Source organism: Lepus europaeus, chromosome 1 (assembly GCF_033115175.1).
Source record: "Lepus europaeus isolate LE1 chromosome 1, mLepTim1.pri, whole genome shotgun sequence".
Classification (NCBI taxonomy): domain Eukaryota; kingdom Metazoa; phylum Chordata; class Mammalia; order Lagomorpha; family Leporidae; genus Lepus; species Lepus europaeus.
In genome coordinates, this window is record NC_084827.1 from 133,774,012 (window position 1) to 133,787,770 (window position 13,759).

The 13,759-nt window shown below is 42.4% G+C and overlaps 1 protein-coding gene across 2 annotated transcripts in view; it reads right to left on the bottom strand.

Moving 5' to 3' along the window:
- Positions 1-13,759, bottom strand: part of HIBCH (3-hydroxyisobutyryl-CoA hydrolase) — a 116,080-nt gene that overhangs the window by 53,235 nt on the left and 49,086 nt on the right. The gene's annotated exons all lie outside the window — the stretch shown is intronic.

Below are 13,759 nucleotides of genomic sequence, written 5' to 3' on the forward strand. Positions count from 1 at the left end.
AATGTGCCTGGAAAAGCAGCAGAAGATGGCCCAAGATCTTAGGCCCTGTACCCACTGGAAACAAGGAAGAAGCTTTTGGCTCTGATCCACCTCAGCCCTGGCCTTTGCAGCCAGTTGGGGAGTTAACCGACAGATGGAAGCTCTCTCTCCAATTCTCCTTCTCTCTCTAACTCTGCTTTCAGATTAATAAACAAACCCTTAAAAAAAAAAAAGTTGTCTCTGAATACCAGAATATTTGAATAAGATGTGATGAAAGGCACCCACATGATGACAAAGCATCCAAGTTTATACTAGCTGCTAACATTGTAACATAAAACTCTGCTTTCAGATTAATAAATAAATCCTTAAAAAAAAAAAAGAGTTGTCTCTGAACACCAGAATATTTGAATAAGATATAATGAAGGACACCCACATGATGAAAGCATCCAAGTTTATACTAGTTGCTAACATTGCAACAAATTTTCTATTAACATCACTCAAAACTTGTTTATTTTCTCATTCTTAACCTTTTTAAAATCAGTTTTTACTTTATCTTTGACACTGCAGAATTAAATGAATTAAAACAAAGTATTTGGAACAATGCCACATAGTTAATACGAGTTCTATAAATGTTGTTTAACTAGAAAGTACATTATTTCTAGCTAATTCTTCTAAATTCCCCAAGCTCTTCAACTATTTTACACTCAGTTCAGCCATTTGTAAGTTCATAAAACTTTTAAGCCTTTTATTAAAATACTCAGAAACACAGGCAATTCCTTACAAACTTTAAGTTATGTATACTAGCTTACAATTTAAAAGGTTATTTCCATGAACACAGAAATTAGTACCACTCTTTAGTCACTATGCACATCCTCTATTATCAATATTTATAAATGATATCCACAACATAGACTCTGTGCTATGCTTTGAACATGATTTGTTTCCCAAACTCATGCACACATTTAAATCTCGAAGTCATGTAAGTTAATGATACCGAAAGAATAGAAATTTAATCCAATTACGGTATTTAGGAGTAGCCTTGTGGAACATTCTTAGGCCACTGGGAATGTGCCCCTGGCTGGAATGAAATCTTCATGAGAGGGTTGGTTAGAAAGCCTATGTGTGTGTGTCTGTGTGTGTGTGTGGGGGGGGGGTGCCGTGGCTCACTTGGTTAATCCTCCACCTGTGGCGCCGGCATCCCATATGGGCACTGGGTTCTAGTCCCGGTTGCTCCTCTTCCAGTCCAGCTCTCTGCTGTGGCCCGGGAAGGCAGTGGAGGATGGCCGAAGTCCTTGGGCCCTGCACCCTCATGGGAGACCAGGAGGAAACACCTGGCTTGGATTTGGATCGGTGTAGCTCTGGCCGTGGCGGCCATTTGGGGGGTGAACCAACGGAAGGAAGACCTTTCTCTCTGTCTCACTCTCTCACTAATTCTGTCAAAAAAAAAAAAAAAAAAAAAAAAGCCTATGTGGGATGTGGGATCCAGCCTTTCTCTCTGCTGCCTGGTTCACCACATGATTCTTCCTCCACATGTGCCACCCACTACCCTCATCGGAGGCCAAATCAAATGTCTGCCCAATCTTGGACTCCAGAATCATAAGCCAAAATCAACTTCTTTCCTTCCTAAGTAGCTTGCCCAGGTATTTCATTATAGTAACAAAAAGCTGACAAAAATACTCTACTCTGTATAGATAAATATGAGTATTTATGCATTAGGACATAGTCAACTGACAAAAGTAACCCCAATTAGACTGTATATACTTTGAGACTATATGAAATCTTACAATGCTCATAAAAATAAGACATATTAATAATTTATTTTATTAGTTTAAGAACCCTTGCTTTATATTTCAGTGTAAGTTACTAGAATTCAGGAATTTGTTGCCAAGAACTTTGAACGAAAGGTTAGGCAGGTTGGGCAGTTTTCAGATTACGTTCTGTTAAAGTATCAGAACTCAAAAAGAGCTGCCTCAGTGCAGAGTGGCCTAGTAGGCAGATCTCCAAGTCTCCACTGGCTGAGTCTTCCTCTACTACAACCCCTCTAGCTATCCACTGCTACGCCCACAGCTGTCCCATCTGCGTAGCAAAAATGCTGCCATGTTGGGACCCTCGGGCTGGAGGGTTGGGGTCAGTGCTCCGCGGAGTGAAGCCCCAGGCGGTTCCCATGCAGTCAGCGGTCGTCATGACCCCTGGTGCAAGGAGAGGCAGGAAACTGCCAGCTTGGCTCAGAGAACTTTCCTTGCTGTTGCTTTTGTTAATTTTAGCAGTGCTTTTTCATTGTGCTATGTGCAGTCAAGTGGGGTACAGGTGAGACACCAGGATTCAATAAATTTTACCTTCGGGAACATATCCTTGTGGGCGCCGCCATTCATCCAGGCTGTGTACAATGTAGCCTGGGCATTGACCTCAAATGACACTCTGGGAACATTGCTTGATCCCACGGAGCAGCTAGAGCTGCTTAGCTTTGATGAAGGAGATGGCACGGCAGAAGCCCACTTGGAGATGTTATTAGGAAATGTGCACGCCCAAAAAGATTCCAAAAGAGAGCAAGAATTAGCAAAGATTCCCAAGAGAACTTTGCCAAAAGGATATGAACAATATCTAATTAGTGGGCGGTGGTGGACTCGTCCTCGGTGGGCCCTGCAAGCGGGAAAATATTTACCCCCTCTAGTGATTATTCAGGTAGCGAATTAGTGCGTGTGAGAGGAGGTTGGGATGAAATGATCAAGAAATTTATAAAAGGAGAATTATCTTTAAGTTAAAAGATGAACTCTGTGTGACCTTTCATAAAAGTGTAAGAACAAATCTCACGGCACATGTAAATTGAAAAACCGAAACCACTATTGTCTCACATATGAATTAGAATGTTCTGCTGATTAATGATTGTAATCATAATTTCTTTTCCTTGAAGCCTGTATTTGCTTTGCCAAGTTCCGTGTAAAAGCGGTATAAAAGCTTATGCTTTGCAGCAAATAAACGCAGCAGCATACTCAAAGTAGTGTGTCTGTCATTCCCCTCGCCGATTTCTTTCCTCCTAGAGCCTTCGCCCTTGTTCTCCCTCGGTCTGCTGACTCCGTGAGAGTTGGTCCGCGGCAATCCCCCACCTTCTGATTACCTCCAAATTCCACAAGCAGCACACTGCCACATTCCCCTCTATTACAAGTTTACATACGCAGGCAAAGTCTGGATGCTGTCGCTGTAGTAGTGCGGCAGATTAAGCTGCCCCTGTAATGCTATGAACATCCCGTATGAGTGCTGATTTGAGCCCCAGCCACTCCACTCCCAATCCAGCTCCTTGTCAATGTGCCTGGGAGGGCAGCAGCAGATCACTCAAGTACTTTGGCCCCTGCCACCCATGTGGCAGATCCAGATGGAGTGGCTGGCTCCTATTCCTGGCTTCAGCCTGGTCCACTCCTGGCAACTCAGCCACGTGGGGAGTAAAGCTGTTTCTTTCTGTGGTCTCTCACTTTCTAACTCTGCCATCCAAATAAATCTTTAAAAAAAAAAAAAAAAGTAAAGTCTGACCACAACCACCAATTCTAGTCTTGTTATTTTTTCCCCAGAGACACAGAGCTAATTTGATAAGTATTCAGTTTTTTTTTCCTATGTATCACTTATGTTTGAAAAAATGAGAGCGAGCAAGCGCGCGCAAGCACACATGCACAAGCAACCCAGCACTGTCTTCCACCTATTGATCAAATGCCTGCAACAGCCAGGGCTGGGCCAAGCCAATACCAGGAGCTTGAAACTCCATCCAGTCTCCCACATGGGTGACAGGGGCCCAAGTATTTGAGTCATCAACTGCTGCCTCCTAGGGTGTGCATCAGCAGTTAAACTGGATTAAAAGCTTATTTTTCAATTAGAACCAGAAGCTTTCAATCAGAGGCTTTATTTTCAATTAGAACCAGACCTATATCCTTCAGCACCACACAATATAAGCCCCTTCAGACCTGTAGCCTCCAGTATCTATGCTTGGCAATTCCTCTGTGCTTGTCCTTCTCATTTCATCCTCTGAAACCCTCATTCCTGTAGAGAAGAATGACTTCAGAGACCAACTTCTCTACGGAGGCCTCTCCCTCTCCTGGACTCCACAGAGAAAGATATTTATAAACACCATATTCTTTCATGAAGAAACTTTAGATCTTGGATTCACCAATACAGTTCTATTTTATATTACACAATATGAGCATTTTGTTGCAGCCTTGGCCAGTAAAACGAATGAAATAAAAGACCTTGAGGTTCTAGTAAAAAAAAAAAAATTACGAACAAAGCTTTCAGAATAAGAGATCACTGACACAGGTGTCATTAACAGTCAATCATAAAGCCTTTCAATAAAGGTGATAGCTGGGAATATTCAAGCCCCTTCTCTTGGAAATAGTGAGAATATAAACGCTCATCCATGCTGAATGAGTGTAGGATTTTTGTGGTAGGTTCTTAACTAATTTTTGTATCTTATGTCAAAGGACAGGTTGTTTGTAAGAGACATCTCCCCTGAAACTTCTGAAATTTAATGTTAAATCCTATTTCAACACTAACCTTACCTGATGCTCCTTTGCTAACCCAAAAAGGTTTCAAAGCCTTCAAGTTTGATTGTATTTACTGATGTATATACAAATTCATTCTCCAAGTTTTATACTTTATTCCAATTCCTAACTCTCCTCAAATACACTCCCTGCAGTCTACCAAACTTGGTAGTCAAATATCACTTCCTATCTCATTGGATATCTCAGTAGCATCTGATGGAGTTGATCACTCTCTGTTCTATGCAACACCAGTTGACTTCAAAACACCATATTTTCTTGGTTTTCTTGTATATCAATAGTTGCCCTTTCTCTTCTCCATGACATCAAAACATTGACCTGCCACAGTGATCACAGGCCATCCTACTCCACCTACACTCTGTCCTGTCTACATTCATTCCCCTGGTTATCTCTCTAGCTACAGGATTTGAAACACTACCACAATAGTAATGACTCAACTTTTTTCCCCACCTATGAGTTCTCTAGACTGAGCTGTCTATTTAACATCTCTACCCGAATGCTTAGTGTCTGAACCTTCACATTTCAAAAGTAAATCTCAATTTCTCCTCAATGCATTCCTCCTTCCTTTTCTCCATCTCAGTAAACATCAGCATTCACACAGCTGCTCAGGTCAAATCTCAGCATTATCTTCTTTCCTTCTTACTTCATAATCTTATCTATGAACCCATCTTGACAGTTCTAACTTCAAAATGTATTCTGAATTGGGCCCCTTTTCACCATATCACCATCATTACAACCAAAGAGCTTAAATGATTTCTACATTTTTAATATTCAGTTAGAAATAGCTCAATTAAAAATCATTGGACATGAGATACACACTTGGCACAGCAACTAAGTTGCCGCTCTGGATGCCTGTATCCCTGTATCCGGTATCAAAGTACATAGTTTGAGCACTGGCTATTCTGTTTCTGATCCAGCTTCCTGCTAATGTGTACCCTAGGAGACAACTGCTGCCTATGTGGGAGACTCTGAGTTATGGGCTCTGGGCTTTGGCCTGGCCTGGCCCTGGCTGTGCACAGCATTTGGGGAATGAACAAGCAGATGGGAAGATTTCTCCCCATCTATTTCTTGCTCTTTCAAACTGCTCTTACAAATATAATGAAAATAAATAATAATAATTAGGGGCCAGCGCTATGTCCCAGCAGGTAAAACCTCCACCTGCAATGCTGGCACACCATATGGGTACTGGTATCTATCCCTGCTGCTCCCTGATAAAGGCTTGGGAAAAACAGAAGATGGCCCAAGTGTTTGGTCCCCTATAACCCATGTGGGAGACCTGGAAGAAGCTCTTGGCTTCTGGCTTTGGTGTGGCCCAGGCTGACTTGTGGCCATCTCTCTCTCTCTCTCCCTCTGTCTCTGTCTCTATAACTCTGGCTTTCAAACAAATAAATCTTAAAACAAAATAAATAATAATAATTAGAGTGGGCATTTAGCTTAGGGGTAAGACATCTGTTCATATATTCGCATCCCACACTGGAGTCCCTAGGTTTAATTCTCTGTTGTAGCTCCTGTTTCCAGCTTCCTGATAATGCAGAACCTGTGAGACAGCAGTGATGGCTCAAATAATTGAATCTCTGCCACTCACATGGCAGACCTGGATGGAGTTTCCACTCCTGGCATCAGCCCAGCCTGGCAACAGGCTGTGATTGGTTGGGGTATGGACCGCCCCTTGACCAGATTGGCTGGTCTTGGCTATATAAGCTGTTGTACCAACTGTAATAAACGAGTCTGCAGGCTGCTCGCCTCAAGCCTGCTCTCACCGGACTCCCGGGGTCTGTGTGTTGACTCCGCGCCTCTTGCCCCCACCACGCTGCTCTTCTCAGAAACGAACCCACTGCTACATTGTAGAGAAATCAACTGCAACATCTGGCGCGCCAACGTGACTGAGAAAGAAACAGCGTGTCGGACTCCGCGAGGTCCCCCCTGGATTTCGGCAAGTAGGCCCCTCGGTGTTTGGTGTGCTGTTCGGTTCTGTGAGGGTGAGCACAGAACCCCCTCCTACGCCCCTTTCCTTGTCCTTGTCCTCGGTCTAAGTGACCCCAGGTTAGCACACACCGCCCTGAAGCGTACGTCGCTTCTCGGCTCCTCCTTTTACTTTCGGTTCGCCCGGCGAATTCACATAAGGGACTGATCATCCCAGAATTCGGAACCAAGTCATCTTCCCTCACTCGAGAGAGGTGACGCTCCGGAGACACCATGTGGGCATACGGCCTTGACCTAACGAATCAAGGAAGTCCCCCACTAAGCACAGGACATACATACGATCTGATACACCACTATCTGTTTGTCTAGCATAGGGAAACCTCCCACAAAATGCCATCCACAGTTGAGGTGCTAGGAATTTGCTTTGTTATGGCAGCAGTGCTGTACGTGTCTTTCCTTTGGCTAGAGTTGGCGTATCGTGCCGCTCTTAAGCGCTCAGACATGGGAAAGATACCCCCCTCTCAGAATCCTGTGCAGATTATCAAAGATAGTGAATCTGTGAGTGATAGGAGCCTGACACTCCAGGTCCCTGTCTCACAGACAACGGTTGAAGACGTAGGGAGAGAGAACTCCAACAGTGAAAAAAACAACGTAGCAAACAAGGTAGCAATGCCTCGTCAGCCACCCCCCACATACCGGTGGGATGAACTAAGAGGACCTTTACACAATAACTCATGCAATGTCATCCCATCTGCACCCAGTGAGGATCCCCACATTTGTGGCAGTCCTCGGGCACCCCAATATCTCAGGACAGCTGCTAGATCCCATGCCATCAGCGTGTTTGCTGCTAATGTCGAAGTGTACGCAAAATTCAGGCCCTGGATTCCAACGCCTGTAAAAAGGCTTCTGCTAACCAAGGGTCGAGGATATGCTTGTGTCTTTCCAGAGAATGCAGAACAGCCCATTTGGGTACCAGCCAGAAACATCAAGCCTGCAACTGACAGCCAACCAGAACCAGCTGAACAAGACCGAGACTCCGCCTTGTTAGCAGATGCACCTGCCCTATCATCCTACCCTGAGAAACTGCCCAAAGCCACATCTGTTACCATTGTGTACCCCACTAGCTCTGGTCAGCCACTCCAATGGCCCACAGCCTGTGTGTGGTCATGCCATTCCTGATAACCATTATTCCTCATTCCTACCCCTATCTGAGCAAGCAATCCTGTGGTCTCTCGATTTGAGCGCTGGTTAGTCAATGACGGGTAAGATCCCCTGGGGGACAACCTAAGACAGGCACAGCTGCGTACGGAGACCACATGGAAACGGGGTCAACAATGGTATGGCCAAGAATCATGCCTCCCGTTGCTCAAAAATAAATGAAAAGGGGGAAATGTAGTGGAATGAGAAGGCCATGCCAAGGTGGCCACTGGCAAGCGAGCGTCAGTTAGTCAGGAATGGCTTTGAAACTGCCTAGCAACAGGCTGTGATTGGATGGCTCTGGAAACTGCCTGGCGACAGGCTGTGATTGGATGGATTTGAAACTGCCTGGCGACAGGCTGTGATTGGATGGCTGTGGAAACTGCCTGGCAACAGGCTGTGTGATTGGTTGGGGTATGGACCGCCCCTTGACCAGATTGGCTGGTCTTGGCTATATAAGCTGTTGTACCAACTGTAATAAACGAATCTGCAGGCTGCTTGCCTCAAGCCTGCTCTCACCGGACTCCCGGGGTCTGTGTGTTGACTCCGCACCTCTTGCCCCCACCACGCTGCTCTTCTCAGAAACGAACCCACTGCAACATTGTAGAGAAATCAACTGCAACATTTGCATGGTAATATTATCTACTATGAAGAATGCTAATACAGACAAGCATTAATACCTGAACAAAAATGGAGCAAGAATGCACTCAAAGTTATACTCTGTTACATTTAAACAAGCAACATATTTATATTTTTGGCATCCTTATAGGTAAGAATTAAGCAATCTAAGACTTTTCTTTTTAATTAACAGGAGAGCTTGATGAATTTTCAGATTATTCCAATAGGAGAAAAGAGCTGGCATAGCTCTATTTAAGATTTTTAAAAAATATGTAATTATAATTATTTTAAAAGAACAATTAAATCTTTCGAAAATATAAAGATAATTAATTTAAGACATAGTCAACCACTAATGATTTATAGTAATTGCAAGATTAGTCAACTCCCCAACATAACAGTACTAGACTACATAAACAACTTAATTTGCTTAAAAAGCAAATGTTTCAAAGTAACCAGAATTGAAAACCATAGTTGAGAAAACAACAAACTTAAAAAACCTTGCAATGTGGTAATGTGACTAAGGCTGACAAAAAGTCATGGGTTTAAATTCTAATCAGAGAGGAGTAAGCGCCTGCTTGGAATGAACCCTACACTATGGTACCAGAAAATGAGTGAGAGTGATCTCTCACCATCACTCAGGATTACAGGCAGTGCTTTGAATTAGGTGTATGTTTTTGCTAGTAATTCAAATAGATTTTCTGCATATGTTTTCACTATAGTATAAAAATGTCATAACTATAAACTAAGTTTTACCACATAGCTCCATGACCACATGCATCCGGTTAACAGATACAGTAGCAAGCCATGCAGTAAAAACAGACTTTTTGTTATGCTTCTCACAATGAGCTAATATTGTACACTAATTCATGTTATGATATTAATGTACTTTAATAGATGAATAACACAAAGATCAGCACCAAACATATTTCTATCTTCTTAGATGAATATAATTCATCTTATAGACAAAAATAACAAATAATTGAAGGAAAAATATTTATCTTATTTAGGTATTAATAGTCTATCATTCTTAGAGGTACAATTCTAGTTCTAATTTGAAAAGCCAGGAAGTAGAAATACAACATAATATATTAAAACATAAATTTGAAATGACTCTTAAAAATGTATATCTCTTACATTCATACTCAAGGTTTTTGCCTCTATGAGCATATTACCCCAATACTCATATTTATCTATGAATTCTTTGTACATGTGTCACAAGATTATGATGTTTAAATTATGTTTCATAAAAGTTAAACACAACCAATACTTTCTATCATACACTCAAGCAAGAAAGATACATAGATGTGGAACATTGGCCTATAGGTCCTATAAGGTCCATGAAACCATTTAGTCAGGCCCTGCCAAGGCCTGCTGGCTCCTGGCTTCGGATCGGCCCAGCTCTGGTCTTTGCAGCCATTTGGGGAGTGAACCAGCAGGTAGAAGACATCTCTCTCCGACTCTCTCTCTCAAATAAATAAATAAATAAATCTTATCTTTAAAAAAAAAAAAAAAAACAACTAAATACTTAAAGTTTACTATGAGAAATTCTATAATTGAAAGCAATCCTAGCCGGCGCTGTGGCTCAACAGGTTAATCCTCCGCCTTGTGGCGCCAGCACACCGGGTTCTAGTCCTGGTTGGGGTGCTGGATTCTATCCCGGTTGCCCCTCTTCCAGGCCAGCTCTCTGCTATGGCCCGGGAAGGCAGTGGAGGATGGCCCAAGACCTTGGGCCCTGCACCGCATGGGAGACCAGGAGAAGCACCTGGCTCCTGGCTTCGGATCAGCGAGATGCGCCAGCCGCAGCGGCCATTGGAGGGTGAACCAACGGCAAAAAGGAAGACCTTTCTCTCTCTGTCTCTCACTATCCACTATGCCTGTCAAAAAAAAAAAAAAAAAAAAAAAAAAGCAATCCTGTCTCCCAATAAGACAGGGGAAAATCTTAAGCAGAGAGAGAATCCTTTTAGGAGAGAGGGGAAGACCTACCTCTTTCCATCAAGAAAAAGAAGATATTCATCCACAGTTGGAGAAAGTTCCATATTAAACAGAAACAGAAATGTACACAAGCACTACTCTACATACTTAGAAATCCAAGGGAAATTTCCCACTCATTTTCCTTTCCCCAGCTCCTGCTGAGTTATTAATATTTCGGTCTTTTTTTTAAAAAAAAAGATTTATTTTACTTATTTGAAAGTTAGAGAGTTAAAGAGATAGGTAAAGACAGACAGAGAGATCTTCCACCTGCTGGTTCACTCCCCAAAAGGCCTCAATGGCCAGAGCTGAGCTAATCTGAAGCCAGGAGTTTCTTCTGGGTCTCCCACCTCAGTATTGAGGCCCAAGGATTTAGGCCATTTTCCACTGCTTTCCCAGGCACATTAGCAGGGAGCTGGATCAGAGGCGGAGCAGACAGGACTCAAACCAGCATCTGTATGGGATGCCGATGCTGCAGGCCAGGGCTTTAACCCACTGTATCACAGTGCAGGCCCCTGTTTCAGTGTTAAAGGAGGCTATATTCATATTTGAATTTTAAATGACTTTTTTAAATAATGGGAATGAGGGGGCAAGAAGTATACCAAAGGAAGTTGAACTAAATTTCTCTAAAAATCTTTATTTCAATTAACAGAATTACTTCACCTCTTCATTCATAAGCCTTCAGGTTCCATTAAGTAAACTGATTGCTGTTAATAAGGCCCCAGCATTTTATTATAAAAATGGTTCCTTAAAATGTCATCTATTTGACTGTCACTAACAGCAGCAAAAAGAAATTCTTTTAAAGCTGAAAAAAGAAGTACCTATTATATTTAACAGACCTTTGCAATATATTAACATAATGTGATCTTTGTGGACTGTTCATTCTTTTCATTAAAAAGGACATGTCTCAAGTGACATTAATCAGTGGCTAAATGTAATCTGATTGAATAGTTCCCATTTAACTGAGCATTACTCAACATTCCATGTGGCTGGTTGTGTCCCAGAAGTTATTTGGGTATTGTATAAGCTCATTGTTCTGTTCCAAGTCCCACTTCTCTATTCATTAGAACATATTCCTCAAATATGCTTTAAAACTTTGAATTTCCCATTGTTGATGATGTAAGGAAGGAAAAAATCCTCCCTCTACCTTGCTGAGTGATTAGCTGCTAGCTCTGTAAGAAAACAAAAAAAAAAAACAAGAACAAAACAGAGGGGGCCGGTGCTGTGGCGCAGTGGGTTAATGCCCTGGCCTGAAGTGCTGACATCCCATATGAGTGCCGGTTTGAGACCCGGCTGCTTCACTTCCGATCCAGCTCTGCTATGGCCTGGGAGGACAGTAGAGGATGGCCCGAGTCCTTGGGCCCCTGCATCCCCGTGGGAGACCTGGAAGAAGCTCCTGGCTCCTGGCTTTGGATTGGCGCAGCTCTGGCTGTTGCAGCCAATTGGGGAGTGAACCATCGGATGGACGACCTCTCTCTCTCTGCCCCTCCTCTCTATGTGTAACTCAACTTTCAAATAAATAAATAAATCTTTAAAAAAAAAGAACAAAACAGAAGTTTATCATCATGTATACCTTATGTATACATGGGCGATTTCCAGGAAAGGAGAATCCTCCAGGAAGGAGGTAGCCTAGAACTCAGGCTTACAGCCTCTTTTACCTAAGAGATGTTGGGGAAGCAAGTTACAGAAAGGTCAAAAAGCATGGTAAACAAGAGTAAAATCTGTTTTGAAGTTGGTGCCTTCTCCACAGATATGAGTCTCTGGGATTTGTTTATTTATCTGTTCTCTTCCTGGTACAGTGAGGGAAACACTCTTAGAACTGGAGACTTCCTCTACAGAAGTCAATTTGCCTTACAAAAAGGCAACTTGTCCTGTTTTCAGTGCTTCTCCTGCTCCCATACCTTCTGCTCCTCGAAATAATTTTTATGCCAAATTGGCATATTTGGGCTAGCACATTCTGGTCTCCTTTTGCTAGCAGAATTTTAATGATACTTGAGAAACACAAAAACATTATATTGTACTCATACTTTGAAATTAACTTTGGAGAGCCAACTTTGTATGGTACAATGGAAAAGGGAATGGGGCTAAGGTGAGAAGGAAGGAAAGAAACAAACTTTTTTTTTATTATAAAGATTTATTTATTTATTTGAAAGGCAGTGTTAGACAGACAGACAGAGATCTTGCATCTGTTGGTTCACTCCCTAAATGGCCACAATGACCAGGGCTGGGCCAGGCCAAAGCCAGGACACAGGAGCTTCACCTGGGCCTCCCACATGGGTGGCAAGGGCCCAAGTACTTGGGCTATCTTCTGCTGCTTTCCCAAGTGCATTAGCAGGGAGCTGGATCGGAAGTGGAGCAGCCAAGTCTCGATCCCACATCCATATGGGATGCCGGCACTGCAGGCTTTACCTCGCTGCGCCACAGCGCTGGCCCCCTTAAACAGTCTTTAAATTCAGTTGGAGAGGGAAATGGGAGTGGTACTACATATACATGAGAAAACATTTAAAGATTATCCTGTTTACTTAAATTGATTTTAATTTTAAAACTTGCCTTTCCGTTATGTATTAATGAGAAAATGTGACCTCTGAAATTTAATTTAGAATGTTTATTCATAAAAAAGTTAATCTCTTTCAGAAATACTAGAATGACAGTTTTACACAATTGTGATCAACTATATGGAAAACCATTAATATTCATTTTTTATTTCATTGTATGCAAAAATAGAGTAAACATTTAAATCTCTTAAATTTCAAACAACAGAATATAGCTACACCTTATTCGAACTGCAGTGCTTTTCTTCATGGTGGGAAATAAGAGGCAATGAAACTGTTACTTCCCATGATGGCAAAAACCAATACCCTACAGCAGAACAGGAAGAGGAAAAGAACCAAGTTCTACAGAGCCATCTTTTGAGTTGTTAAAGTTCACAAAAAAAATCTTTCTGATGGTATTATTATTTTAAGAAAGCTTGTAGACTAGACTCAAAGATGGAGACAATTACTATACATGCAACATTTTCTTGAGCCCTATTTGCCACATCTTATCCTCACCATTTCTATATTAGTTTTGTTATATTAAATAAGCAGGTTATTGGCCTGAGGTTGTCTCTGTATGTAGGAGTCCCTATTTTATAAAACCACACCTGGGGATGGGGCTACTATGAGTTAACTCATGCTTGGGATGCTTGCATCCAATATCAGAATTCTAGTTCAAGTTCTGACTACTCCGCTTCTGATCTCGCTTCCTGCTCTTGCATCGTGGGAGGCAGCAGGTCACGGCTCAAGTACTGGGTCCCTGTCACCCATATGGAAGACGAAGATGGAGTTCCAGGCTCCTGAGGCTTTGGCCTGGCCCAGTCCTGGCTATTGTGGGCATCTGGGAAGTGAGCCAGCGGATGGAAGATAGATCTCTGACTTTTCAAATAACAAACAAATAAAAACCACAACGCTAGTCTGTAACAAAAACCTAAGTTAGGAATTTACTTTTGCAACAAACAGATATCATCCAATCACAGCTGAACTTCAGCCAATCCC